Source organism: Ambystoma mexicanum, chromosome 8 (assembly GCF_040938575.1).
Source record: "Ambystoma mexicanum isolate Mex_15411 chromosome 8, UKY_AmexF1_1, whole genome shotgun sequence".
In the NCBI taxonomy this organism is placed as follows: Eukaryota; Metazoa; Chordata; class Amphibia; order Caudata; family Ambystomatidae; genus Ambystoma; species Ambystoma mexicanum.
In genome coordinates, this window is record NC_090929.1 from 894,868,225 (window position 1) to 894,895,826 (window position 27,602).

Genomic DNA, 27,602 nt, shown 5'->3' on the forward strand with positions numbered 1-27,602 from the left:
TGGTTCACACAAACATTTTCCATAGACAACAAAGAAAACAAATGCAGAATAAAAAATGGATATACATATTTACAAAATGTTTTCTGTGTCTACATAACTTTATTTATTAAAAAGGCATTATTTGGCTCCATAGTCAGCTCCAGACAAATACTTGCCCAACTATTCGGTTTCCGGCTGAATACTTAAATCCACAATTCGGTACACCACTAATCCAAAACTAAACATTACAAAATGATCAATTTAAAGAATGCATTCTTTTCAATCCCCTTTCATGAAGAGATGAAATACTTGACTTCATTTTCATATAGAAATAAAAAGTGGAAAGAGGCAAGGTTATCCCACAGGTACTGTGAGTCCCCTTCAATATTTAACAGGGTCGTCCAAATGGATTTAGCAAATGTGCACCTTTATAGCACAGTAATTCAGTACATTCCATTGCAGTGTGACAGAAGAGCAATGAAGGAAAGACTCAATACAGCTGATGACAGTCTTGGCATACAAGGGAAACAAAGTAGACAAAGTAGAAAATTGCTGTGTTGCCAGGAGGAGGTTTTGTACACTGCACAGCTGATATCCCATGAGGGCAGGAAAGTGACTCCTGAAAGAGCAGAAGACAGTGAGAGAGATGCAACTATTTTTAGGCCTTTGAAACTACTGTAGGGTATGGGTATTTGATTACAGCACATATGTCAGTCCTCTCAAATGGACTTGAAGCTAGGAGAGATGACAGTAAAATAGCATGGACAGGTGAAATGATAGAAGCATACGATGAATTAAAGAGAGCAATATGCACAGCACCCGATTTAGGGATCCCTGATTATAGTGCCGAATTGTATCTGTTCTCAAACCTCGAATTGGGTGGTAATGACAGCAGTGCTCCCACAGAAGACAACTTTGGGACAGAAGCCATTAGCATATTACAGTGGGATCCTAGATCCAGTGATGTGAGAGGCCATTATCCCTGCAAACAATCATTGGCTGCAGCACCCTTTGCAATTCAGAAGGTAATATCACAATGGGCTCTGAAGTAACATTGTATGTGGATAATGCCCCGTTTGCCATTCTGAAGAAGTGCAAGAGCACATTAACCATGCAGAGAGGGTTTGAAGTAATAATTTCCATCAAAGCCATCAAAATAGTCAGATGCAGAGTAGTGAACCCAACAACATTCATAACAGAACCAGTGGAGGAAGGAGATTACGTGCAGGGCTGCACCAAATACACAATACAGAGCGTATCATGACAATATAGCCCATGTCAGAGAAAATGCCCTCAGGGGGAAGGACTCTTCTTTGACATCTTCAATTGATCAGAATTTGAAGGAAAGAAATAATGGGACAGCAGTGGTAAAATTGAAACTGAATGGCAACTTTGAAGTTGTGGAGAGTGCGAGATTACCTTAACATTTTTCAGCACAAGCAGTAGAATTAGAAGCACATATTGTAGCTCTAGAAATGCATGAGGATGAGGAAATCACAGTGTATTCTGACTCCACCTATGTGATGTCAACAGCACGTGCGGGACTGTTACTTTGGAAAAGGCAGGGCATTGTATGCATGGACGCACAACAGTGCAACATGCACCTTTATTGGGCAGGCTCATAGACACACTACAACTCCCATCTGCAATTGCTGTGGTGAAGTAGGTAGCTCACACTTGAGGGGGAGACTTAAATTCTCACTGCAACAAAACTGCCGACACAGAGGCCAAAAAAGCGGAATATTTTCCCAAAATCTCTGAATTCGATAACCACCTAATAGGTACACACGGGCGACAGGGTGGTAATATTAGAAGGCTTAAATTCCTTGCCCATCACACAAATAATTGAGCTACAGGGATGTACACCACCAGAAGAGCAGGAGTTGTGGAAAAGAAGGGGGTGCTCAGTATTACCCACAAATGTACTTTGGCCAGGGGACAGCACCAGCAAACTGGTTATGCCCCTCACATCACTCAAAGTAGCATTAGAACAGCTTCATTACCCTGCTCACACAACATTAGAGATTCTTGCAGCTCAGATTGCGGAAGATTGTTTTACCTCCAACCCTCCAGAACATGGTTCTGCCTTCATTCTTAATTGTGTTGTATGTCAAAGGTACACAGCAGGACACACGCTGCGAGTGGTGAGAGGAGCAATACCTCGTCCTACTGGACCCTTCCAACATTTGCATATCGATTATGTAGACATGCTCAAAAGTTGTAACGGCTACAGATACATGTTGGTAATCAGCTGCCCATTCTCTCGATGAATAAAAGCTGGTCTGTGCCCACACCTTGATACCACATGTGCTGCGAAATTCCTTGTACAAGAAGAATTCCCATGATGGGGTGTGTGCGAAGTCCTTCAGTCTGATAATGTACTGTATTTTGTGAATGAATTGTTTGAGCACATCACGATCCTTACGGGGATTAAGCATACATTCTCTTCCACTTATCACCCACAGGCAAATGGAATTTGTGAATGCCTCAGTGGCTTGCTCAAAGAGAGAATTGTCAAACGAAAAATGACCCTGAAGAAAGGATGGCTCTATTGCCTGCCGCTAGCCCTATTTGCATTACACAATCAGCCTGGCTCGGACCATCACTTGACTCCTCATGAGCTGGTGACGGGGCGCTGTATGCATACACTTCTTGCTTCTCCCACTAGAGTGCTAACTGATGCCCACAGTGCTGCTGCTATTCTCAGCCATGTGATACATGACTACTTGGTGGCAATGATGGCTAAGATCTCTTTTATATCTCAACAGCTTCGAGCCCAGCAGGGGAGGTCAAAGGAGTGTGATGAAGATGACCAACAGCGCAATGCACAAACTCTCCTTCAATCCCCTGCCCTCTACCCTGGGGACTCTGTTTTTGTAAAACTTTACACGGTCTGGCATAAACCCAGGTTCGAAGGGTCCTTTTGGTGGAAGACATTACTCCCACAGTTGTCAAAGTCCAAGGCAGGAGAGCAAAACTCCACCTCAGCTACAGAAAACCCTGCAAAGGTTAAAACCCCTTTCCACTAGCCCAGACGCAGAACCTGAAGAAACACAAAGTAAGAAGACCCAGCCATGGTCCGAAACAAGGAGCAGGCAACAAACAGCAGAACGTTAACTGAGAAGACATTGTCCTTTTTTTACACAAGAAAATAGTCTGCTCCAACGATCATTTGTATTGTATTTATTTGTATTTATTTTATTTATAAAGTGCACCTGGCCCAAGGGCATCAGGGCGCATAACTTGGTATACAGACAGAATAGGCATTTACAGATAATATACAGGGAGGCATTTACAAAAATATACAGAAGAGGGCGTCAATTGACAAGAAACAACAGTTACGAGTAAATAAACATCAAAAATGTACAAGTGTACAACAGGCAAAGGAAGGTTTGTCTAGGCATGTGGGTGGTGAGTGAGGAGTCTGACTCAAGGGTGGTTGTGGGCAGACAACCATGCTTTAGCTAGCCTTTTGAACACTGGGAAGGATGGTTCCACTCTGAGGGGGTGTGGAAGTGAGTTCCATAGTTTCGCTGCCAAGACAGGGAAGCTGATCCCCCTTGATCGCTGAAGGTTGAAATGGGGTATAGCTAGACAATAGGACTGGGCACTTCTGAGGGGTCTGTTAGAGGTATGGATAGTAAATCTGCTGGCGAGGTAGCAAGGTGCTTGGTTGGCAATGCATTTATGAGTAAGAGCAAGGGTTTTTAGGGATACTCTTTGTGTTACTGGTAACCAGCGAAGACTTTGGCTGGTGTCAGAGATGTGATGATTCCTAGGGATGTTTAATGCAGCTCTTAATAGCATTGTTCTGAATAATCTGTAACTTATTGAGGTACCCTTGGTTAGTGCCAAGAGAGAGGGTGTTGCAATAGTCGATTTTAGACATTACCAGGGTCCTGGCTAATGTGGTACAGTTGGCTGGAGATAAGAAGGGGTGGCAGGCTGTAATGAGCTTGCATGTGTAAACTGCTGTGGACAATACTGCATTAGTTTGCCTAGAGAGAGAGTGTGGAGTCAATGTAAATGCCTAGGGTTTTAGTGTCCTTTGTAACTTTAATGATGTTGCAATCAATGACAAAGGAGTTAAACGAAGGGTCAAGTTTGTTGAGTCTTTGATGGGTGCCTAGGATGAGAAGCTCTGTCTTTTCGTCATTCAGACAGAGTTTGTGTTGCACCATCCAGGCTGGATGACTTGATAAATGGAGTTGACGGCGAGTGTGTCAGCTGTATGCTCGCCGGTAATAGGTATGAGTATCTGTGTGTCATCCGCATAGTTGGTATAGATGACACCCAGATATTCCAAGATATCGAAAAGTGGCTTCTTAAACACATTGTAGAGTGTGGGTGAAACGCACGATCCTTGTGGTACTCCACATGTGACATGTGAAGGTTCAGCAGATGCGGACGGGGAGAAAACCTTCATAGACCCGTTATCCAGAAATGAACTAATCCAGGCCGTAGCTTTGTCCGAGAAATGGGCAGTTAGTTTGAGGTGTCAGTAGAGGATTTGGTGATTTACTAGGCCAAACGCCGTGGATAGGTCAAGAAGGAGTAAAAGGGGAGTTTACCTTTATCTTTCAGATCCTCAATCTGTGTTTTAAGATCAATCAGAGCGGTTTCAGTTCCATGACGCGGACGGAACCCCAATTGTCTAAGTGCCAAGAGTTTGTTGGTTTCCAAGTAGTCTTGGATCTGCAGATAGGCGGCTTGATTAAGAATTTTTAGCAAGAATGGCACTGTAGTGATGGGCCTGTGGTTGGTAAGTATGTTAGCATCCAATTAAGGTTTTTTAAGAAGTGGGATGACCCATGCGTCCTTAAGGTTGTCAGGGACAATCCCAGAGTTGAAAGAAGAGTTTATCCATGCAGTGATGAAGGGCGCTAGGTTATGAAAAGCCTCCTTGACAATAGTGGCAGGACATGAGTCGCCTTGGCAATTCGAAGGTTTAAGGTTGTTGATAATATTTTCAACTTCAGAGATAGTAAGGGGCGAGAAGTTAAATGGTTTCTGAGAGTGGAGGTTAATATTTGTTCTGATCTGGTGAGATTTATCTTGTGGGTCGATCTGCAGGCTGATTTTTTTGTTGTTAATTTTGGTTTGGAGAGTGGCTATTTTACCAAAGAGTGCCTTTTGTATATTGGTACACCAGGAACTGTCTTTAATACAGGTGTCAGGAGGAGAGACCAGAGATTCCAGTTCTTTTAGTATTATGAATAGCTCTTTGGTGTTAGATTTAGCTTGTTCAATGCACTAATTATAAGTATCTTTTTTTGCCTGAAGTATGGCCTCGTAGTTCAAGGTGGCTAAAGCTAAGCTCGCTTTGTTCATTTCAGTGGGGTTAGATTGCGTTTATCTTTGCGTTGGACTGTCAGCTGAGGTGTAAACCAGGAGTTGAGGTGGGCCCGTGGTTTAAGTTTTCTTAGTTTAATAGGTGCAATTTGGTCTAGCGCTTTTAGTAAAGTCTGGTGAAACATATCTACAATGACAGTTGGATCAGTGCAGATAGAGGCGTGTTCATTGAGGATAGGGAGGATAAGTGGGAGCAGTTTTTCGCACGTTATGTCTCTCTTCTTTCTAGTAGAGATAGCAGGTGCAATGTCAGGTTTGATGCGGGTAATTTTGGCAGAAATGCTAAATGTGATTAGATGGTGGTCTGTCCAGACACACGGTTGGTTAGAGTCAACATTTATTTTGCAGTTTAAGCCAGATATCCCATTGAGGATTCTGCCCTTAGAATGTGTTGGCTCATTAATATGTTGCGTAAAACCTATGCTGGTAAGCAAGTTGTTGATGTTGTGTGCTGCAGAATCATTAGGGTCTTGTAGACCCAGATTAAAATCTCCTAGTACGATGAATTGAGATTTAGTTTTCGTGTTAGAGGCAAGAATGTGAGATAGGTCTTCAGCAAATGTGGAGCTGCGGGGCCTGTAAATTAGATGGAGTTTGATAGTCTGATTAGGGGTAAGTGTTAATTTGACTGTGAGTATTTCCGCTGACGTGAATTGCTGCGCATTAGAGATGCAGAAATTAATAGAACCTTTATGAATTAATGCAATTCCACCTCGTTTGGTTTGATTGGTGTTGCAATCGTTTCTAATGATGGTATAGCCTGTAGGGATAGCTAACGATAGGAGTGGTCCTGAGGCCAGGTGGAGCCACGTTTCTGTGATGGCGATAAAGTTGAGATCATGTGTAAGGATAAGGTCAGCTATGTCAAGTGCAGTAAGTGACCAGGCATTAATCAAAGCCCCCTTGATCATGGTAATAGGGGCAAGTGGCGAGCTTGTGTCATGATAGGTGTTCGTAGTAGGTGAGGGAGGTGAGGTGGCGTGGGCTGTGTAAGAGGATGCCTGTTTGAGTGTCTAATGGTGGTGGAGAGTGGTAGGAGGCATGGGGGAGTCTAGAGCCAAGTCTGTAGTTCCTTAAAGGTGTAGCGCATGGTTGGTTAGGTGTAGGTTTCGTGGCAAAATGTTCAATCCAAAGGGTAGGCAAATTGAGGTAAGGATTAATGGCATGTCTAGAGGGACCCAGAGTTGAGAAGTGGTGTTGCTGTATGGTGTTGTGCAAAGTGGTCCTAGAGCTTTGTCCAGGTGGGCTAGGAGGCATATTGAACCTAGGTTGTGTGCAGAGTAACGAGGAATGTGTGCAAAGCCTAATATGTGGTGAAGCTGCTAGCGTGGCGTTTTTATAGTAAGAGAATGCCACTGACAGAACAGTTAATTCAAGGAGGAAGCATGGTGCACGGTGTTTAGCAACAACAAGTGTGTATAGACACTGCATAGTGCCTATAACCATAAGGTATGAACAGAGCTGAAGTAGGTCAAGGAGCAATGTGCAGGTTACAGAAACTAGTAGCTAGGCAAGGCACATAGGGTGATCAAGGAGTGCAGCATGTTGGAAGGAAGGACTATGGTTGTAAGGGGTATCAATCTCAATGGAGAGGGTGGGACAAAACAAGTAATCACTATAGCACTGAACTCTGAGTACGCTAGAGAACACATGGGGAATGCATAGTGGTAGATAAACGCGACACATCAAAACACTAGGTCGACAGGCATTGCAAATCGCCAGTAGCTGGGAATGACCAATGTACAAGTGCTGTCTAGTAATAGCAAGGCGTTAACACGGGAGTGCAAAAAAATGCAGAGCAGGGCGTAATGCAGAACAATGAAGTGGCAGTGTAATGCGAGCAACAGGCATAATACAAATGCGGTACAACGTAATGGACCAGAAGGAGCTTACTGCGTGTTATGGTAAGTGATACAGTAACGCAGATTAGGACCCAGCTGATTATTGGGCACTTCCTAGCAATGTGGATGAACACGCGAGCAGAGTGACTAATGCAGGCAATGGGAAAGTCAAACAGTTGCGTAGTAAATCATACACACATATGAGAAGGGGAGGACGGTGGTGGGGTAAAGTAGAAACTGCTGATAAAAATATGGGTAGAGAGAGAGTCTTACTCAGTGGCGGGCGGTGAATGGCGGCACTTAGGTGTGACGGCAACCAGGTGGAAAGTCTGATGAATTGAGTGCTGGGGTTCGCGAGGTGCACACTTCATGTGATCGGTGCAGGGTTTCTGGCAAATGGCAACGGAGGCTGCGGACAGGCTGAAGACAGGAGTCAGCCTTCGTATTCTGTGCCTTAGTGCTTCTGGGCCGGCTGATCGACTGCCGGCTGCAGATTGGCCCACAAGAGGAGGGCACCAGCCGATGGGAAACATGGCAGTGGAGTTAGACAGGACAAGCAGCAACAAAAACAAAGTCGGCCATCTTGAGATGTGCAAAGTGCCTCATTGCAGGCAATGGCGAAAACGCTGGCTAATATTAGCATACAGCCAAAGGTAGGTTGCAGGATCCGCAGTGAGGCTTCAGGGAGATATCAATATGTAGGCCAAGAATATTAGAGCAGTATGTCGCGTTGTAGGCGTTGAGGGGATAATGCAGCTAAATTTCTGCAACAGAATGCAATAAACCAACAGGCTTACCTCTTTATGCTGCCACTACTCCGGTCACACGGAGCAGATGGGTGCACTGCTCCTGCAGTGCTAAAGTGGAGCTCCAGCTCCTCTGAGACAGCTGCACAAGAACTGTCAAGAACATTTTACCTGCAGAGTAAGAAGGAAACACACTTTTGAAAAAGAGAAAACAACTACTAAATGTTACCTCAAGATAATGGTATATGCAATTTTTTCATTCGCAGTGGGTAGTTACCATGGTATAAAGACAAATAGAGTACAGGTTCTTGCTTTTTAGTCAACCCAAAGACTAGGTTTATATTCAAGAGGATTTGTATGGCAATAATCATACAATTTTTCTTACAGATATTCCATGTTTGGGCGTTGACATGAAAGCATAACAAAATAAAATGGATATTTTTAATTTTGCTAAATACAGGCTTCGGGCACTCAGACCATGTAATGTGTGTGCATATTTGCAGCATATGGACTCATCAGCAGTAATGATTGTATTAACATTGCACTCATGCTGTCTCTTCCTCTTTACCCTCCTGGTATTACAAAAGGTGATCCTCTATCATGTACCCGAACAAGCATATGCTAATGCGACCCCTATTCCCTTGTTGAGTGAAGCAATGACCCAGTCCTTCTCTATTGCTACGAAACACACAAAAAGACTCAAGAGAAATGCTGATAATAATGTTGACCATATAAATGCCTACATGGCTGATTCAGCCTACATGACCAATAATATGTGGTATCGGTACATGCCTGCAAAGTTGCGGTTTCTGGTGTGAGATCCTTCACTCCAGAACACCAGACACCGCAACTTCAGAGTCATCAGCCTTGGACCACGGCAGACCCGATCCAGAAGAGATACTGATAGATACAGACAGCACAAGGAAATCCTGGGGTAACATCCCCACACTCTACAACCCGCCCTTTTAGCCTTGAGAAAGACCCTTTAGGGGTCGTAACACTTTGTCAGCTGACCACCTTATACTATGTGTCTACAGTAATGGAAATAAATAATTCACACTTGGAATTACCACACCTAGCATGAGAGTCTTTTTTATACATAAGATTCACCAAGCAGCCAAAATTGCAAGGTAACCAGGACTGTCCACTATACTGAGGTATGGACATGTGTTTTCGTCCAAAAGATGGGTTGAAGGAGTGATGAGGTGCAAAGCACAGGCTCTCCTGACAGAACTAGTAGAGGTGGTACAGGCAGAGAATGATGGGTGTCTTAAAGAATGGGCAGACTACGCCACGTTGCTCACTTGGGTGGAAAATGAAGCAGTCCCTGTACCCTTAATACCCCTTAAGAATGCCTCACTGTGCTTTAAAAATGGTGGTCCTGTAAAGGTTGGAGTAAATGAAGAATGTAAATGCATATCGAAAGCACCTGGGATGAGAGTTGGTACAGCAGTGCTCATGGACCACTATTGGGCCTGTGGCTCAAATGCTTACATGCAATTGCCTCCACATTGGGGAGGGATATGTCCCTTGGTCCTATTGAACACATTAGCTCTGGTTGTACCCCAGAATGAGATACAGCTTGGTGAGTTTCCCAAAATGGAAGCACACCAAAGAAAGAAAAGAGCCCTGAAACTAGAAAGGGTAAAAAGAAGTGGTAACTAAATCTCAGAGAAGATGGAAAAAGCACTTCATAAAATACCAGACAGACATATACTGTTCAGCAGAACAGAACCTTTCTTTGCTTCTGTCATTCCTGTAATACAAGCATCCACAAATGCCAAGTGGCTGCAAATAACCCACTGGGAATCGCTCCAAACAATTAACACGACATGAAAGGCTTGAATGCCATAAAGACTCATGAGCAGTAAGACTCATGACTCTTCAAAATAGGTATGTCCTTGACCTCATCACAGCTATGGAGGGTGGTGTGTACACAAAAATTGGCACGTCCTGCTGTACTTACGAACTTGCCCACAATTAAAAAAATAGGGCCCTCAAAGAAGCTTAAATGCGGCTAACAGATCTCCACACGAAAATGGTTGATGAGGTAAAGGAGGTGGAGTATGATGATGATTGGCTGTCTTATCTATCCTCCTGGATCACCTCCTGGCTGGCTGGCAAATGGATTTAAAGTGATGATAGCTGCATTAGTGTTAGTATTATTGGGATTCTGCGTCCTGGGAATAGCCTTAGCTTAATGTAAGAAGACTGCCAAAACTACAATAAGGATGAAGATAGTGATAAATCCGGATGCCAAGATGGAAGAGCACACACAAACTGAGGATCCATCTCTGGTGAGCCTAAAACAAAGCCCTATTTTTCCTCCAGGCACAACATTCTGTTATCCCTGAGATGCCCATAATTACGTGGAACGTTGGGTGTTCTGCAAACCAGATGGGGAGTGCTGCTAAATGACCTGGAGTATCAATGAGCATATAAAGAATGCAGGTGACCTGAGGGGAGTGACAAAGATATGGATCCCTAAGGTACTCTACGGAAGGAGGGTCCTCTGAGGAATGTGGTTGAGGACGCGACCAGAGGGGCGGGGGATGTTCAAAGGTAAATTAATGTGTCATTCATTACGTCTGCATCTCCTGATTCTCAATAGTATGGAAATTAAAGGTGTGCATCGCTTCTGGTGCCCACCTCTTCTCTGCCGCCATATTGCAGATGCGAGAGGCGTTACTCACTATGGCACCCCTAATGACATTAGCATGGAGGGATCAAAGAGGAGCAGAACTTGCAAGCTATGGAAGATTTGAACATGTTGTAACCAAGATGCAAATGACATCACCACTGAAACTGACACACATAGACGCATTAGACACAAAGCAGGTTCGCATCCACCACAAAGCTGCAAGAACAATAGGTCAAATTGCACTTAGACATGAAGAATATGCTTGCATCCAATAAGCTAGAAAACACATACCCCACATATATGCTGAGACGCAAAATGCATAAGTATACAGGTCAAGCTTTCTTGGCGCAGAAGGTTGGCAAGAATGAGTGGCCATTTTAAACAAGATGGACGGTGCAGCCACGTTCGGGTGAATGGGAGACATTGAGAAACCTCAAAGCTGCAGGGGGACCCGATTCGCTGAGCCATCAGAAAAGCCAGACCTGAACAGCCCCGAAAATAATTGCACAGCCCCTATCAAGGTTATCGTGAACAGGGAAGGTTTAGACTAGCACCCAAGAGATCAGACAATAATAGTTCCCAGATGTGAGACACATCTCTCTTAGATTAAGCAATGAAACAAATAATGCTGGAAGGTCAGATTCCAATTAACTAAGGTTTGATATTGGGAAGAAAGTAGCTCGAACAAGTCTCTGGTGGTCAGGAACGATAAGCACATTTGTATTAAAAAGGGCTAAATTCTGAGTAAATGCTGAACAGAATAATCCAAAATGTGGTCTCCACGCATGCGATATACAGGTGGAGAATAATGGCTATTAATTTGATTCAGGGAGAGAGAGGCCTACACTCTCGGTGAGTTCCCAAGATAAAGATACAAAACTATGCCCAGTCCCGGCTCGTGGCCTAGCAAATCCGAGATGATGACGTATTTGGGAAATGTAGCACCATGGCACCATTCTCACCAGCCCCTATTGTTGCTCATGTGCTGATAACCTTCCAAATTACCAAGGCTGGGAAAGCTAAGGTTGACCACTCCCTAACCTCCTATAGCGTTACCCCATAAATGTTGCAGCAGCAATGAAATAGAAATTTGGTAGGTGGTGCCAGGTGGAGCCATCAAATAGACTGGAAACAATGAAAACACTAACCCTTATGTATCCTATGCATAGATGATTCCCCAAAACAATCCCCCCACACCTTAGGTGTTTGTCATCTTGAATACGCTGAAGCCTCCGTTCTTGTTATTTAGCTGGTCTCAAGTCTAAGAAGATTGAGAGCTCAGAGATTCGACTTGATGTCCATAGCTGTTCCCGTTTTATATGGATCGTGACTAAAACAGGTCTTTGCCAAATGCTTTGGAATCTTCCATTATAGGGTCTGGGATATCCCAGGCCTGTCCTTTCTTCTTTACCCGGGGGGGGGGGGGGGGGTTCCATCCCTTCTTAACAGGATTTATCTGTTCTCATTTTTACAGAACTGAAAACTGCACAGTCACAAAGTGCTGAAAACACCAAATACAGAAGCCTTGTGAATTAAAATAGCAATGTTTTCATTTTCAGTCTGAAAAACGCCTCTATTCCAGCAAGGTATCGATAGCTTAGATGCTTGGATCAGCAGGAGCTCTCCATGGCCCCAGAGCCTAGACTGTCTGCAGCTGAGAAGAGGCCAATGGCCCTCACTACCAGAGTCGCTCAATCATGAGGGAATGTGCCCGTCAAGCCTGTCCGTCAGGTATATTGTGGCTATGCCGTAAAGGACTATATGTATCAGTATACACTTCCTAAATCTAACTTCAATTTCGGGAGCCAATAAAATCTTTGGTGGAAATGCAAAAGGTGATCTCATCTAGGGGTGCCAGTATTAATCCTGGAGGATGTTACAGTAATACATCTTGGCACCCTGCGAGATTGTCACACAGAGAGAGGGAAGCTCTAAAATGACATGTATAGCACCTTTGCCACTATATAAGGACATGTCTTGCACCAATGGTTGGTGTAAAACTTGTTTTGAAGTAACAAAGCCTATCTGATTGTACGGATCTGCATCTCTCGCATTTTTTCTCTTCCTTAATGGCAAACATTTTCAATGATATGGTGAGTTTAAAAAAAGTACTCGTTGTCATTGTACAAATATCGATTTATGGGTGGGTAGCCCTTCATACAAGAAACAGGTCACAAGCAGAGAGGGCAGATGTTCAAGCTGGCTCCACATCTGAAAATGAGAACACAGCGGCGGAGGCAGGGAGTGCAACTAACCACCCTGAACACGCCACTCTATGTCCAGTTATCCCCCCTTCTCCTGCTGGGCTGGTGCCAGTGTGTTCAAGCACTTTTATTGATTTTTTGACATGCGATTTATTTTGAGAAGTGCAAAGACTCAGTGCTCTGAAATTTGACTTCCTTTTTCCTGGCAGTAGCATGTCTTACTGTGGTGGGATTCTTACTGGAAGTGGAGCAGCATAGGGGCTGGGCGGAATGTCAGGTACGTTAAACTGTGTATGTCTAAGCGTTAGCCTGAGTGTGGCTGGTGTTGGTGGCCGCGTACCTGTGTGTTAACCTGAGCGTAAGCATGCAGGTATCTGAGAGTATGTGTGTGTGTGTGTGGCCTATGGGTGTGTGTATGTGCACATGCGCATGTCTGTGTCTATTTATGCTGATGTGCATAGGAGGCAGGGGTGTGGAACTGGGACAATTACAATGTAATTGTTTATGGACATCAGCATCAGGAAACTAATGTAGAGCGGCAGTGATGACGTGTTGGAAGCACCAGCATCAAGAACGTGATTTAAAGTGCCAACGATGGTAAATAGTCATTGACTACGGCGGATTTACTAGCGCTTTGGGAGGTACACAAGATACATGTTTGGTTTCGAGACAGGAAAATATCAGCTCGACTCCACTACCCTGATAGACGGGAGTTGCCACAGCTCTATTGGGGCGTCCTCCTATTCCTGAATACTTTAATTTCAGTCAATTACCAGAAGAAATCTGACCGCACACATCTAGTGCGAGTCTCCAGCCCTGAAGAAAGTGGTTACACTACTGCTACACCACTGAAACCGGTCGGCTTTTCGTGTGATCTGAGTAGACCAATACGGATCAGGAAGATCCCTACATCAGATCCCCTCTTCTGATCCCGACATTAAGATGGGATCTCTGACTTTTTATTGATAGGGGAATGGAGCTCACAGATATATAATAACTAAAGCAGATCTCCAAAATTCTCCCCCTAAACAAATAGGAGTTTACCTCTGTCTACTAGCCATCTTTGACTCGCTCCAATCGAGGTCTAATACTCTAATTTTAATCAGTTGCAAAATCCAAAGAACGCGAATAAAAAAGTCATTGTTTATTTGGAAAACAACATTGAAAAGTAACCCCAAAAATTGTGTGGAACCCTGAAGGCAACACCCAGGAATCTGTAACAATGGAGTAAAAACCCTAAAGAGAAGCAATAACAGAATCAATTTAACTCGAATCCGAGTGTGCTATAACGTTAGGGAAGATTCGAGGTTTCGACTCCTAACACAGGTTCAAATTTTGTGGATATCCTTATTTCTATGAACATCACTATACGTTGTACCCCAGATCATACTCCAGAATGTTAATGCTGGGTCTGTCAAGCCTGGCCCAAGTGTGGCCTAGTCAAGAGTAGAGTGTGTGTGTAGAGGTGAATGTTCTTGGTAACAGAAGGTAAGGGAATGGAGTGGTCAAACTCAAATGGTAAAACTGAAAAGGCCTGGCACATTGATGTAAAAAGAAAGATATTATTAAGAATGTGTTCCTTGGCTTCTCATGTTAGACTTTATTTTATTTCACGATGAGACAGTATGGTGCCTTTCTGAGGAGTAGGCTATTAAATAATAGTAATATGTGCCCATCCAAAGGGAGCACATATATCCTAAGCTCCCTAAGCAGTCTGTGTTTCATTAGACTGTGTGAAAAGAAGATGTCTGACAAACAGGGTAGAAAGAAGATCACACTCATATTGCATACTTCTGATTTAGCACAACACTATGATATTCCATAATGCACACTAAGTACAGGATGACCCAGGTTATGTCATGAGAAGTGTAACCAGGTTTTATTATGTCCAGTCATCATAGGCAGTGTACATTGGGCTTGTTAGCAAAGGATGGACAGATGATGTAATGACCCTACAGCAAAGAATGCTCAGCGCAGGGATGGGCGGGCCCCTAGGGAACTCTGGAGATTTCCCGGTAGGCCTCTGCACGCTGGGCCTCTTTTTGTGTGATATTTCCAAATGTTCCTATAGAAAAAGGGTTGGGTTTGCTGAAAATGTGTGATATGAGTCTACTTTTAAAATGATTTCCAGGGCCTGTTTTAGTTCCCAGTCCACCCCTGGCTCAGCGTACCTTATACCCAGTGGGCAGAACAAGGCCTAATTACATTAGGCCCAGGGAGTACTATTATGTCAGTAAAGACTGCAAGGAATGATTCCATTACGACAGCTTTGCAAGGCCTGATTCCATTCTACATACTTTGCACTTAGCAACATTTACATTAGTTACAGATACCATAGAATGGTCCGATTTAATGATGCCTAGTTTTCACTGCAAGGCCCTATTTTACTGCACCCATTGGGCACACCAATGCCCAATTCCATTATTCTCAGTTAGCAGCCTACGGTCTGATTGCAATATTCCTAGTTATCACTGTGATGCCTACGTTCATTATGGCCATTTAGAACGCCAAAGTCTGATAACATTATGCCCGTTTACCACTGGAAGGTCAGATTTCATAATGCACACTTAGCATTGTGAGGTTTGATCCTATTATGCTCAGTTAGGGCAAGAAGATTTAATTACATTATTCTCAAGTAGCACCTAAATGCCTGGCTATACTATGACCAGTTAGCAGTGCAAGTTTATATTTCATTATCTCAGTTATCATTGAAAAATCTGTTTCCATTAACACAGTTGCCACTGATTCCTTTATAAAGAGTAAGCAATGAAAGTCCCAATCCCACTATGGCAAGGTTGCAGCTGAAGGCCAGGTACGGTTATGCTGAGTTAGCACTACAAAACCCAATTCCAACTTGGCACTGCAAGATTTAATCCCAAAATAGACAGTTAGCATTACAAGACGCCATTCCCTTATGCCCTGTTATCACTGGAAGACCTGATGCCATCTTGCCCAGTCAAAACTGCAAAGATCGATTCCAATTTTCACAACAGAGGCCGCTTCGCTTCCCCACCCACGCCAGAAAGGACTGGAATGTGGCATTTGGTGATGCTGCACTCCTCACCCCGGGCACTAGCCATATTTGACCATGCGTTAGGAGATGGGCACCCTGGTGCCTCCCGTCCCCACAGCTCTGAAGCCCTGCATTAACAAGACTTGGGAAGGCAGGAGGAGCAAGCAGGGATGCTGGCGAGTGCCTTCCCTGCACTCCCAGGGTCCTGCCCGCTTCCTATTGCCCAATGCTAACGACCACAGGGTTAGGAATGCAGTTAGGGTGAGGGAGCCCAGTGAAGCTGGAGCGCCGCGTCCTTTCATTCTCCAGCTATTGCCAACCCCCTGGCCTGAATGGTGCTAGGCGAAAACACTTCTTCACCTAATGCCATTTGGAAGGTGCACATCATTTATTTATTTATTTTTATTTATTGTATTTGTTAATTAGCGAAGTTAATCTCTTTAGCCCTTAGAGTAAGTAATGTTAACAGTTGACAACTGTTTTTTGAACCACCAATGAGCCCAAACTATAAATAAGCAAGAGAACAAAGTAGAACACAGAAACAACTCTTCCTAGTGAAGTGAAATAGCTTGTGTCCAGGTGTGAAAGGGTGGAATTTGAAGCACAAGGCCAGTCTCATCATATATTCCGGGAATTCCAACCCGACAAATGGTCCCCCATTTTCCACAGCAGGAGTGCAGTGTATTCAAATGGAGAGTGCGACCACTCCTCAGTAAAAAGCAGGTGCAAGGAAGATGTGCGGACTGGCACATCCTTCTTTCCATATGAAGCGCTGTCTGCTAGGAATGGAGCTTTTTCTCATATGACCCGCCCATCGTTCCTTATATATCGCAGCGTATTATCCCTCACATTGCAACGATTCTCCGATGCATGGCACTAATCAGGCAGGGATCGAAGTGAGCAGGAACTAATGGGAACTGAGTTTAACTACTTTTTATGTTTTACTCTTAAAGGTTCCACTACTATTTACAACCATTTTTACAGTTCTGGTCCTTTTTGATGTTAAAATACACCTCTTCATTTTACTTCCTGGGCTCTTCGATGTTAATCACTTCATTTTTAAGCACTGCGACAGTGTTAGTGCCCGACAAGTGCTCCTTTCTATATCCTGTATTGTCGTGGCAGAGGCTGAAATGTGAGCCTTCTCAGCTTAAAGAAGCCCATTTTGGGAATGATGGCGTATGACTGGAGATTTACTTATTGATTACATTATACCTATATTCTGTTTTACTTACACTCCCTGCTAGTGCCTTGATGGCCAAAATAAATTGTGGATTTATTGAACCTATGTAAGATTTTGGTATTCATTTGTGCTGCCTTTCCATTTTATGCTGACACATTCTTGTTCACATTACAAAAAAAAATAAAAAAAATAAACCCTCGACCACTTTGGGATTTTCATCAGCATCTCCGAGAGACTGTAGAGAGGGGTCAGGTTTGTCCAAATGACGGTGAAACATGAACGATTCTGGAGTCCCCCTCTTCTGCTTACATTTACTTTTTTAGGAAACAGAAGTCACTAAACTACTGCCTTGAACTATTATGAATCGGCAGAATGCGGAGCTGCTGTTCAACCATGTAACATAATATCATTTACAAAGAGAACACCTCTGAAAGACCGCAGTGAAGTTCCATCTAAACAGAACTCTGTATTTACAAAAGAGAACAAAATACAAAACAATCCAGGAGGATCACCTTATTTTACCAATACCGCCCCCTTTGCTATCTATCCACAGTCATGAACTCCTTAACACGTGTTTTGCTGCATGCTCTCACAATGCTGGGGTCACAGATCCACTACTTTTTTTTTGGTGACACTTGTGCCCCTGTAAATAGTAGAATCAAACTTTGAAGAATGCGCAAATACGTGCTTTTTGCAGAGGCAATTCCCAGTTGTCCCACTAGATGGAGACAGATGCAAGATTTCGCTTTAGATTTCATTTTAGTTCAGAATAGGTTGCTCCACGGCCATGAAGAATAATTCTACGAGGAACATTAATAAGACAGATTTAAACGGCACTGGTAGACTGCGCCGTTTTAAAAAAAAAAAACTGCCAAACCGGCTTTGGAAGGATGACAGCTGAACTTGCATTGGGGAATTATGCGTGCAGGTATTTTACATAATATATTTTCCAAAGGGCTGGGCAAAGAAAGTCACCATTTTGATTGAATGCTGAACTGAGGAAGTGAACCAACAATTGTTTACAACATTATACCGATTAAATGCCATTTTGTGTGTCACATATTTGCACCACATCTATACCTAGGGGTGGACTGGCCTTTTCGGGAACTCTGGACATTTCCCGGTAGGCCTCTGCACCCTGGACCTCTTTGGTGTGGCAATCTATTTTTTTTCTCCAAATTTTGTAGGAAAAGGTTTGGGCTTGCCGAAAATGTGTAATTATTTTTGAGTGTATATAGTTATAAAACTTTAACACGGATTCACACATGCATAAATTTCACATATATATTAAGGAAAGTACACATCAAATATTATCAAAAACACTCACAATTAATAAAAGTAAAAAAGAAAATTCATCGATATAAACATACAATATCATAGTAATTTACAATTAATAAAGCCAAATTCCTTATGTGGATGACAACTATGAATTAATAATAAGAAACAAAAGAAGAGCATAGAGCAATAGCATACAATTTTCCACTGCACCAGTCAGAATATTATAGATCTGTTGATCAATTTGACATCTTGCTCAAATTTCTGTGTTTGTTGACACTCTTCTGTACCTGCGTGATAGCAATGGTGAGGACTTTAATATGTCCCAACAAACATCTCAGCCAGAATCTTTCACTGGTAGCATATTCCGTATTAACCACTTACTTGCTAAGGTAACATTCATACACACATCTCATCTCTGGGCAGCTTGTCAGGACACGTCTGGCCGATTCAATAATATGGCTATCAAGACATAGGGGGTCATTACAAGGTGGGCGGTAAGGGTAACCGCGCACCGGTAAGGAGACCGGTGCTGGTAATCCCTTACCGCCCTATTCCAAGGTCCCTTGGCGGGGACCGTAAGGAACGTGTGGTCTGACCACACGTCCCTTACGTGTCCGGCTAAGGGACCAGCGCGCTAATAACGGGCTTGCAAGTCGCGAGTCCGTTATTAGCGTCCGGTCTCGTTCAATGGGGACTTCCCGGTCCCGCCAGGGTCGGACTACACTGGTAAGTCCCCATTGAACGAGACCGGACACGGGCACGGTATGGGAGGTAGCCATGGTGGCTACCACCCATTTCATAATGAGGCCCAAAATCTACATGTCCTCCTCTCAACCGGGATGACCATCTATGTGCCTTTAATTTCAAGAATGTCCAGGCAGTTGAGTATTCTGTTTAGGAATATTCTGCGTGTAGTAGGTTAAGGCGAAAGCTTTACGTCTGTTTGAGGCTGCTTATACTCAAAAGACATCTTAGAGAAGGAACACAGAGTTCTCCTGCTAGTCACCTTTTGGTGGCTCATTACCCAGTCCCATTCCTCCGAGCATTTCTTGAGAGACTTAAGCAATAGTCCTTCACCATACTCCCAAGAAGGTGTCCAACCTATTTTCATAAAGAATTGTAGATTTCTTTCCTGAAATGTGTTCAAAGTCACATCCATTGGTCAAGTCCTAGATGTTTAAGTGTGGGGACTCATCAACAAACATTGACTTTGCAAAACCATCCAAATTGCACAGGACTAAATGCATTTGCCTTTCATAAAATCAACATGCACACAAACCAAGAGAGGATATTTCTTCTAATGGTGTTTTTGAAAACATTAAAAGGTCCCCTTTTGTTGTTGGTTATTTTTGCATCAAGTTATGTAGTGCAGTGGTGAAGTGTCAGGCCTGCAAATCTGACGACTGTGGTTTGATGCCTAAGGTCGTCTTTAATCCATAAATTCAAAGAGGACATTCAATGTTTCTCATTGTAGCTGTGGTTGGGACTGAGTCCACCATATGAAAAAAGTGAGTGGACTCTGTGCCCTCGCGTGTACCCTCGACTTGAGCCCTGTTTTCCCCCTCTAAGGCAACTCTGAGGATGTACAGCAGAGACTATGGACTGGCAAATTTTATCTTAATATACAGTTTAGCTCTATTGAATTCAATAATTGCAGACAAGGAGATCAGTCCCATCTCCAAACGAACTGCCTGTATAGGTGTATAGTTTGTGAGCCCCAATATTTTTCTCCAAATAAGGCCCTCGATGATATCAGCCCAAGCAGACCAATCCGAGTAAGAAGTCTCAAGTGCATACAAAAAAAAAACGCAGAATGTTTCTGCTTATAAATGTCAAGAATACCCAACAAACTATAGCTCGCAGTTCGCTTAGAGAAAGACATCACTGCAGTCATAGTAGTCAGTATTCTTTACTCTCTTATTGTGCTGGAGAAGCTCATTCACTCTTGTTCGAGCTAAACAGACCACATGGCCCAAATACTTATACCTTGTAACCTTTTTAATGTCACCCAGATGGCACAGGAGTACAGATTTTTTACAGCACTTGCGATTTACAGCCATAAATTGGGGTTTACCCATGTTTATTTTCAGACCATTTACATTGGCAGACTCACAGACAGCCTTAGTGCTATGGCATATGCTGATGTAGGTGTTGTCAAATATAATAAGATCATCGGCATAGCCAATCCACCCAATTTTGAGACTGCCACATTTATGGGAAAGCACTACGTCTTTCCTTAAAGAAGTCCCCAAAGTCAGCCATAAACAGGTGAAGCAATATGGGTGCCAGGGCACACCCTTGCCTGACACCCTTTCTGATCAAAATATAGGCTTACATCAGACCTTAATTGGTTAGCCGGACATTTGCAGTGTTATCCTCATACATCATCTTGCATACATATAGGAGATGTTCTGGCATGCCCAGCAATTTTAGTTTAGCCCATAGTTTGTCAAACACTGATGAGAAATCCACGAATAGCATGTACAGGGGGAGGTTGCCCCGTCATTGACTTGCTCTATCAGAGTTTTAACTATAAAGATATTATTATTAGTGGAGCAACCTTTGCGAAACCCAGTTTGGGCCCTATCAAAGATATTTTCATTTGAAATCCAGGCATTTATCTCTTTTAATATCAAAGTACAAAATATGTTACTCAGTACATCCGTGAATTCCAAAAGACAGTAGTTCTCTGGAAGGTTACGCAAACCATTCTTGAACACCGGTATGATGTTAGACATCCTCCACGAATTAGGGATAGTACCGGTATCAATTATCTCGCCAAAGATTATTGCAAGAATATCAGCCCATAGTTCAGGGTTATTTTTGATGATAACATTACACAAGCCATCCTGGCCAGGTGCTCTGGAGGATTTCAGTTTCTTAATGATAGCAACAATGGCCCTCATTACAAGTCAGGCGTTAAGGGTTTAACCTTAACGCCTGATTCATACTTTAAACGCCTGCTTTTTGCAGGCGTTAAAGTCCAAGGCGCTAAGCGACCTTGGTGCTAATTACGGCACCGTAATTTACGGCACCGTAATTAGCGCCTTCCCCATCCCCACTATGCCCTATGGGGCAAAAATGGGAATGGGGAAGGGCAAATGGGGAATTACCGCCCCACTCACCTTGGAATGGGGCGGTAATTCCGCCATCCACCATGGCGGAATCCGGCATGGACCATGGTGCTAAGAGCACCATGGTCCACCGCCTGAGTTGTAATGAGGGCCAATGTCTTCCCTATTGGCAGTCAAAGTAGGTATTGGTTTTATTTCAAGGTAGGTAGGCTCACCTTTAAACCTATTTGAGAGAAACTTAACCCAAGTAGCACTATCAATGGTGCATGAAAGTTCATGCATACCACAATTTGTAACAGATTTCAAATTGGCCCAAATTTTTTTTGTGTCCCCGTTCAATAATATATGTACCATATGTTGCCAATTAGTGTTATTATCCGAGGCCCTGTATCGGCTAACCCAATTTCTAGTTATTTTTAATTTGCCGTTTCACTGTGATAAGAGACGTAGGGGTAAGGCCACTGCGCATACTTGCTCCTAGTTCTCTGCGCATTTGGTTCTTCATGCTACATATTACCTTATCAAATGGCCTCTGTTTATCCTGACCATGCTTGTGCGGCAATAGTTTCCCTCCGACAGGCATCATATCATGCATACAGTACGATATTAAACATGTGATCCCTTCAGCAGAAGTGCGACCACATGTTCTATACACAGTCCTTGTCTCCAGGCGCTAGCCTTTGCAAGATTTCGATCAGACTAGTTGATCCTGTTACCTTTACAAGAAACGTCAACCTCACCAATCCTGTCGTAGGACTGCAACTTCATTTTATCCCCTGCAATAGTACAAATCACCAAGGAGTGATCACTGAAATAATTTCTTAGTATTTGGAAGTTAGCCAGTAAATCAATGATCCTGTTGCTAAGGTATATATAATCTAAAGTAGAGGCGTATAAGCCATTAGACCAAGCAATATCAATTTGTGTCTTAGGCTTATCGCATTTATTGGCCACGTGTAGTTATATATCGTCAATAAAGGTTTTCCACCTTTTAGATTTCACCAGACCTCCCCCATTCCGAGAATTATGCTGGATATGTCCTATAGCATTGGTATTAAGGTCAACCCCCATGATAACATTAGCTTCACTGTCATCAGAGTATTTAGCAGAGAGACATTCAAAGATGTCCATTTGAATAGGTATAGTGCAATCATCTTCTGCGAGGTCATAAACGTTCATCAGCAAGATTTTGCTGTCTCCCTTCATCAGTAATTCAACTATAAGTACATTAGGGTTATTAGTCTCCAACACACATTCAGTACAACAGATGTCATTTGATAGCTTTATTAGTATGATTATAATAATTAGTACAACCATCAAAACCAACAGCTTGGAGGAGCCATGTATTTGTATTTGTTTTATTTGTAGAGCACGCCTGGCCCCAGGGCATCTGGGCGCATATCTTATGTTACAGTTACATATAGACAGTTACATGTATTTACAAACAGCATGAGCACAGATCTTATATTACAATTACAGAAGAAAAGCAAAGGTATGGTTACACAAATTTACAAGAACGTACCGTTGCACAATTTTACAAGAAGAAATCAATGTGCAGTATGACGGCTTAGACATCTTGGGACATCAGCCATGTCTTGGCTTTGTGCTTAAAACAAGGGAAAGAGGGCTCGATCCTGATGGAGTTAGGCAATTAATTCCATAGTTTGGAAGCGAGTACAGGGAAGCTCACCCTGCCTGCTTTTTGAAGTTTGTATCTTGGTACCTTGAGGCTTAGCATTTGGCCAGATCTCAGTGGACTTGTTGAGGAGTGTTGAACAAGACGGTTTGCCAAGTAGGTAGGGGCCTGATTGTACACACATTTATGTGTGAGGGCAAGTGTTTTAAGTGATATTCTTTGGGTGACTGATAACCAGAGAAGGCTTTGTCTAGTGTCTGAAATGTGTGAGGATCTAGGAAAATTGAGGGCAACCCTTATTTATTTATTCATTTATTTGCATTTTTAAAGCGCTCACACAGCCCGGGGGCATCGAGGCGCTGTTACAGGAATATCTCTTAGTTGCGTCTTTATAACGCGCTTAATACCCGGTGGTTTCTAAGCGCGGACCCGGGGGTTAAACCTGTGGTGCTTCGTGTCATCTTGTTTCCAAGACGAGCACGTTGCTGCGGAGCTATCCTCCCGGGACTAATGGCATTGTTTTGAGTAATCTGGAGTTTGTTTAAATTGCTTTGAGTAGTCCCTAGATATAGTGCATTGCAGTAATATAGTTTAGACATAATCAATGTCATAGCTAGAGTAATGCATTTGGGGGTGGTAAGGAAAGGGCGACAAGCTGAAATCAGTTTGCATGTGTATGCAGAGGCAGCAATGACATCATTAGTTTGCCTGTTAAGCGAAAGTGTGGCATCGAGGTAGATTCCGAGAGTTTTGGTATTATTAGAGACTTGGATAGTGTTGGCATCAATGATAAAGGCTTTGAAGGCCAGGCCCAATTTGTTGATTCGATTCTGTGAGCCGAGGATGAGGAGCTCTGTCTTGTCATCATTGAGACAGAGCTCATGTTCGCCCATCCAGGCGTGTATGACTTGATAGACCTCATTCAGTGCCTTGATGTCTGTAGTGTGGTCACCCATGATAGGAATGAATATCTGGGTGTCATCAGCATAGTCGGTGTATGCGACACCCAGATAGTCAAGTATGTCAAATAGAGGCTTGGTGAACACATTATAGAGTGTGGGAGAGACACAGGATCCTTGGGGGACCCCACAGAGGACTGGTGATGGTTCCGCCGTGGCAGAAGGGGAGAAGACCCTCATGGATCTGTTGTTCAGGAATGATCTGATCCAAGTGGTAGCTTTGTCAGAGAAGTGGGCAGCGGATACAAGGTGTTGACAAAGGATTTGGTGGTTGACAAGGTGAAATGCCCCTGATAAATCAAGGAGAAGCTAATTTGCCGTTATCTTTAAAGTCCTCAATTTGTGTCTTCAGGTCGATAAGCACAGTCTCAGTTCCATGCCTAGGGCGGAAACCAGATCGTCTTAGGCCAAGAAGATTGTTTGATTCCAGGTAGTCCTGTATCTGCAGATAAGTCGCACGATCTAGGATCTTGAGTATGAAAGGGACAGTGGAGATGGGCCTGTAGTTGGTTGGTATGTTTGTGTCCAGTGTCGGTTTTTTTAAGAGAGGAATGACCCAGGCATCCTTGAGGTTGTCAGGGACAGTGCCTGTAATGAAGGAGGCATGAATCAAGGCTTTGATGAAAGGGGCTCCTGTAGAAATGTCTCATGTCTCCTGTAGAAATATTATAACTGACTTAATAAAAAGGCTGAAAGAACCTGTGGGCCCAAAAAAATGGCAATGTCCACGTGTGTTCCACGACACAATGGTAGTGGGGGCTCATTTCACATTCATAGCTGGGGGTAGAAACGAACAGAGCCATTCCCAGTGGGATTTCACTGCATCCTCATTAGTTGTATTAGTCCGAAATGCCACCTACTGTCCAACCCTGTCATATTGTTTCTTTCCCCTCATTTTCACATCATCATTCATTTTCCAGCCACCATCAAGCACATATCCATTCCTTCTCTGCTCATCAGCACAGTCTGCAATAAGAGAGACCACTGCTTCGGAGAAACAGTGAACCTTAGTAATTAATCCTGCGCACTGTTCCACAAACTTAACTTAGTGACCCTCAGAGCATGTTGTGTTTTGGGGATCTCCTGAATCCTACCTATATTTAAGTTTTTTTCCCTTTAATTAGATATGGCAACAATAGTAAACTGTCTCTTAGGGTGGTTTCCCTTTTTGTTCGCCCCAATGTCCTTTATTTTTAGCTTACTTGAAGGAGCAATTGACAGCCCCAAAGCATGTTCTCTCACACCAGCTTTGTGAACAGGAGTTTCAATAGACACTATACTGCTGTCAAGAGCAGTAACAGTTTGATCAGAGGAGCTAGAAGTAGAGTCATCCTCAGTACATGTTAAAGCCAACAGTGTCGTAGTGGCCTTAGTCTTTTGTTTATTGGTTGATGACCCAATCATCCATGTGGTAATGTTGCCCGTTTATTGGGCTGGTCTTTTAGCTCTTTCAAGCAGCCCTCTTCCTTCCTCGTTTAGAGAGGGACTGTTTGTTTTTGTGAATCAGGTTTATCACCAACCTCCCCCTCAGAGGGTTTATGTGCCTTAGACTCAGCAGCTAGTTTTAGCTTTCCTCGCCACTCCCTTTTTGACATTTAGATCTCTCCAAACTCTCACAATCACTCGCTGCCATAATTCCAACCAATGTAGACTCTAAATTAATGGGGGCAAAGACGGCAGGGTTAGTTTGAGGTGGCACATAAGATACCAAGGGGGCCACAGATCCACCAACTGTATTTACTTTCACCATACCATTCAACATTTCAGCATTCTTTTCAACTAAACAGACAATATTGTGGCACAGCTTCATTGAAATTTTCAACCCAAAACTAGTGGCCATGTTATGTGCATCAAGTTCCTTGAATCAGTTATCCATAGTACAGTTCTCACAGTCATGATTATTACTAGACGTGGCATGATCTTGCGTTTCAGCCCTGTTATCTGTGGAGCCATCAACAAGACCAGTCAGACAAGGAGAGCAGGAGAGTCTGTAAGCTGCAGGCGAGTTAACATTTAAGCAAAAGAACCCGAGCGGCAGGGGCATTACCGACTCAGGTAGTGCCCCGGGGCATTACGTGAGTCGGTAATGCCCCCGCCACAAGGGTTCTATTGCTATTAGTACCCCGGCCCGCATTATTTGCGTGACCGGTGCACTAAAAGCATTTTTTTCTGTCCCGAAACGCTGCGGCGTTTCGGGACAGAAAAAAAAAGACCAAGAAAATGGCTGCCGCAATGGAAAGGGAAAACGGAGTCTGTTTTCCCTTTCCATGGCGGCCATCGGGAGCGGACGCGCTGGGAACACATCTGTTCCCAGCGCGTCCGCTCCCGAAAAAGGATCAAAAAGAAGGTAAGTGGGGTTGGGAGGGCGAGAGTAGGACGGGGGAAGAGGGGAAAAATAAAAAAAAACGTACCTGCATCTCCGGCGGGGGACAAGGGAAGCCCCCAGCCGTGTGGAGGCGCAGAGCGGGGATGGCCCTGCTCCGAGTCTCCACACGGCTGGAGGCTTCCCTCGTCCCCACACGGCTGGAGGCTTCCCTCGTCCCCCGCCGGGGACGCAGGATCAAGAAGGTAAATTGGGGGGCGGGTGGGAGGGAGGTAAGGGAATTAAAAAAAAAAAAAAAAAAAAAAAAATTTAAAAACTTACCCGAGTCCCCGGCGGGGAGCGAAGACAGCCTCTCAGCCGCGGGGAGGCTCGGAGCAGGGATGGCCCCGCTTCGAGCCTCCTCATTTCCTGAGGGGTTGCCACGCCCCCCGCCGGGGACAAAGGCCGTGGAATCCCGACGGAGGGATTCCCGGCCAGGAAGGGACCTGGCGAGAGCCAGTCAGAATGCTTGTTGCATTCAGATTGTCTCTCGCCGGGTACTAATTAAGGATAAATCCCTAGGCGCACAAGACTCCACAGCAAAAGCAGGATGGGACCACTGCAGGTCTTAGCTGCTCCATGTTAGAGATTTGCCCTTCAAAACTATAGCACAGCTTCAGAAGTGAGTTATTGTTATCAAACTCTGCTGAAGTATAAGCCACATCACTAAAAGGCACTCCATGATCCAGCGGCTCGTCACGTATTGCAGCCACAGCCGGTTGTTCACCAAAAAAGTCAGTAATCTTTTTATCCTTGGCTGCAATAGTCTGGGTACTTATCTCCTCAGTGGCAAGCTCGCCTTTACCAGATCCTTTCTTTTTATTACCCTTCAGTTTGCTTCTGAGTTTCATTGTGCGTAATCCTTTGAAGTATAGATTATAGTTCCTCTGATGCCCAAATACAGATTAGAGTTCCAGCACACAGTAAAGCACCTTGATGGCTCAAGTATAAAATCTGCAGTCACCAAACGGGGATACAAACAGAGGGGTTGCGGTCTGCAAGCAATCCCCAGTTGCCTCCAAGATATATAAATCAAAAGTCACCAACCGAGGAACAAATGACAAAGCGGTTATAGGTAGATCTATTGGTCCACAATGCACCGAATGGTTCCAAGATTAGAATCAGCAGTTGCCATACGGGCTCAAAGGCACTATAAAACAGATATGCGTGAAGTTTTAATACCAGGCAGACGCTACAAACAGCCAGAGTGCTCCCACCTCTTATCGCAGTTAGTCACCAGCTAGTAATATCCAAGTCAGTCCAAAGGTAAAGCAGGGGTCTTACCCGCCGGGTCTCCAGGCACCCTCAGCCGAAAAACCGAACAGCAAACTCAA

General features: G+C 43.8%; 1 long non-coding RNA gene across 1 annotated transcript; it reads right to left on the minus strand.

The window, feature by feature from the left end:
- On the minus strand, positions 1 to 27,602 carry LOC138472536 (uncharacterized). The gene is made up of 3 exons (XR_011268626.1): positions 27,553 to 27,602; positions 7,970 to 8,089; positions 1 to 598 (listed from the first exon to the last, which is right to left on the minus strand). It is a non-coding gene; the product is annotated as an uncharacterized lncRNA (long non-coding RNA).